The sequence below is a fragment of the Rhincodon typus genome, unplaced genomic scaffold (genome assembly GCF_021869965.1).
Source record: "Rhincodon typus isolate 14 unplaced genomic scaffold, sRhiTyp1.1 hic_rhity00000556, whole genome shotgun sequence".
In the NCBI taxonomy this organism is placed as follows: Eukaryota; Metazoa; Chordata; class Chondrichthyes; order Orectolobiformes; family Rhincodontidae; genus Rhincodon; species Rhincodon typus.
The window spans coordinates 1-2,739 of record NW_025966194.1 but is presented as its reverse complement, the minus strand read 5'-3'; positions in this window follow the sequence as shown (position 1 = coordinate 2,739).

The window sequence follows — 2,739 nt, the reverse complement described above, 5'->3', positions numbered from 1 at the left end:
ACTGACTCTCCCTGGGGTACAGAAACCTGAAGAAGATACAGAAGTGTGAACACACGCACCAGCAGGTTCAGGAACAGCTTCTTTCCGGCTGTTATCTGATTGTTGATTGGACTCTCTGGCCTCAAATAATGCTGTTCTTGCTAATGTTGCTCTGACCTCGCGCACACCCTGTGCAATGTAACCCTGTACACCTCTGTCTCAGTGTTTTTGATCTGCCTGTACCACTCGTAAACAAAGCTTTTCACTGTATTTCGGTACAAGTGTTAATAAATCAACGAATCAATCAGTGAATGTCACCACCGCTGCCCGTCTTGCTGTTCACAAGCTGGCATCTCAGGCCACGATCCATGGGCACTATCCACACACACCTACAGGCAATGTCCATATACAATGGTATCTCATAATTGCCAACCCATTGAGATCCTGATGGCATCTCCTGGACCCACGTGCAAGGCACTTGCATTGCAGGGTGCCCTGAGAGGCTGCAGCAAGGACACTGTGCAGGAACAAACCAGGATTGGACCAGGCTGAGTCTCGAGGCTGCTTACCCACTCTCTGAGCACTCACTCACTCACTCAGCACCTCCCTGCACACTCACAGTGTCTATATCTTGCCCTGTCTCCCATGCCATGCCATCCCTGTTGGCACTTTATGCTTCGGTAAGATCTCACAGCTATCAAGACTGTATTGAGGGCCTCTTTAGAGCAAACACACAGCCAGGCTGCTCATCAGGACAGATCGGGCTGGGTGCATGGAGCCTTTGTGCTGCAAAACCCACCCCCCCAACACTCTGAGGCATCAATCTAACACCCACAGGCAAAGCCACCAGCCCATGTAACACTGCACAGTCAACTCAACAGAATGGCTACATCGGGAACCGGGGTTGAGGGTACTAGCCCTCAGCACAATCAGTGGGTTTTGGGGTAGGGGGGTGGGAGGTGGAGAGGTTGCCGTTGGTCGGGTGGAGGGCCCTGGTACCTGTCATCTTCAGACGTCGAAGAAAATGCTGGATAAACACACAAGGGAGAAAAGACTCAAAGGATCTAGTGAAAGGGTGAGGTGAAGTGGGGGAAGGGGAAGCTCATGTGGAGCAGATACAGCAGCACACAGCATGTGGGCCGATTGGCCTGTTTCTGTGCTCGGAACTTTGTGACTACATCCATGATCCAGTAAAGGTTGGGATTCTGTGCAGATATACACTCTGGGAGATTTTGCTAAAACTGTACAAGACACCAATGTTTCCAATCCTATGTTTTTCCACCTAAAGCTTTGGTTTTTGGTTCTATCTTAAGTTCTATCTATTCTTGAATTTCCTGTTCAAAATCTAGGTTTTTTTTTCACAAGACCCTGTTACATATATGTTTATTTATTTAACCTGGAGCAATTCGATGCATTTAAACATTAGATTTTGTAACATTTCTGCATTATCGCCATTGACTAGAGAGATTTAAAAAAGACACAAGGGGCAAATATTTTACACAGAGAGCGGTTCGTGTGTGGAATGAACTTCCTGAGGAAGTGGTGGATGTGGATACAATTACAATGTTTAAAAGGCATTTAGACAGGTATATGAATAGGAAAGGTTTGCAGGGATATGGGCCAGGAGCAGGCAGGTGGGACTAGTTTGGTTTGGGATTATGTTCAGCATGAACTGGTTGGACAGAAGGGTCTGTTTCCATGCTGTATGATTCTTATGACTAAATTTATTGGCATCTCATGGTGATCACGTTGGGGCAATGTAGAATGGTTTTGTCATTGGAGTATTATCATTTTGACATTGCTCTGAAAAACAACCTGATTACTTTGTAATGTTATGGACGAGTCATACGTTAATACGATGAAAATCTAGGGATAGCCGAGATTAACACTGCGTCTATGCTTTTCAAGGCCCTAGTTAGAACACGGCTGGAATACAACAAACTGTTTCAGTTCCTTATCTAAGGAAAGACAGACCTAGCATTGGAGCCAGTCCAGAAAGGGTTCACTCGGCTGATCCCAGAAATATGGGCAGATTTTCTTACAAGAAGAGGTGGAGAAGATTCGGCCTGTACTCATTGGTGTTTAGGAATGTGAGAGGGGACCTTATTGATATATTTACAAGATTCTTAAAGGACTTGTCAGGGGGGATGTGGGAAGGTCGTTTCCGCTTGTGGGAGAGTCTAGGACCACAGGGCATTATCTCAGAATAAAGGGTCACCCTTTCAAGACAGAGATAAGGAGGAATTTCTTCTCTCAGAGGGGAGTGAATCTGTGGAAGTCTTTACCACAGAGGGCTGTCGAGGCTCGGCCATTCAGCATATTCAAGGCTGAGATAGATTTTTAATCAGAAAAGGAATTAAGGGTCATAAGAAGAGGGGAAGGAAGTGCAGTTGAGGATGATCAGATCAGCCACGATGTCATTGAAAGATAGAACCAGACTCAATGGGCTGAAGGCCCTACTTCTGCTTCTACATTTTATGGTCTAATGGTCTGTGATTGGCATGTTTGATGATGAATGGTGTGAGAGAGTGTGGGCATTACAAGAGTGGGCATTATTGACCCAATATGGGGGGAATCGGGACAATCAGAGTTGGCAGCATGGTGAGGGTGGTGGTTAATTGGTGATGGTTGGGTTGGTTATGGCTAGTTGGTGATGGTTGGGATGGTGATGTTTGGGTTTGTGATGGTTGTGTTGGCGACAGTTGGGTTGGCAATGGTTGGGTTGGTGATGGTTAGTTGGCGATGGTTAGTTGGTGATGG